Source organism: Rhagoletis pomonella, unplaced genomic scaffold (genome assembly GCF_013731165.1).
Source record: "Rhagoletis pomonella isolate Grant_MI unplaced genomic scaffold, Rhpom_1.0 Rhpom_scaffold_00005, whole genome shotgun sequence".
Lineage (NCBI taxonomy): Eukaryota > Metazoa > Arthropoda > Insecta > Diptera > Tephritidae > Rhagoletis > Rhagoletis pomonella.
In genome coordinates, this window is record NW_023458559.1 from 13,772,652 (window position 1) to 13,773,246 (window position 595).

The following is a 595-nucleotide window of genomic DNA, read 5'->3' on the forward strand; positions in this document are numbered from 1 at the left end:
CTCATCAGATAGCAATTATTTTGTAAACTAAAAATAAAACTCATGGTGAGCCGAAGGCCCTGGTAGCCAGTGCTTAATCTTACAAGTGGATTAGCTATTTATAATTAGTTCTCTTTTAAATAAATAAGTAAAAAAACTCAGGATTAAGTATTATTTTTTGAACGCAAATTAAAAATTGGAGCATAATAAAACAGGTTTACAAAAAAAAAAGTTTCTGCATATTCAACCAAACCTCTATATCCCTATTTTATTCGACGCTCTGAATGCGAATCCGAGGTCTGTTAGCCTCCACCACGTCAGGTTTGAGGTCATTCTTCTGAATTTGACCTTCAGATGACATTGGCATGACTTCTAGATCAGAGCTTCTTAAAGTGTGTTCCGAGGAACCCAAGAGTTCCGTAGGAAAGTCACCGGGGTTCCGCGAAATTAATTTTGGTATGAATAAGCACGGAGGTCGGTTTGAGTTGCACACAAAAAGAAAAGTTCTATAAACAGCTTGACCCAGACGCAATTATCTATTTTCAAGTATGGGTGCACCATACCTAAGCGATTTTGGTCGAGTTCAGCAAAACACGCCAGTCGTTTCTCCTCTGTG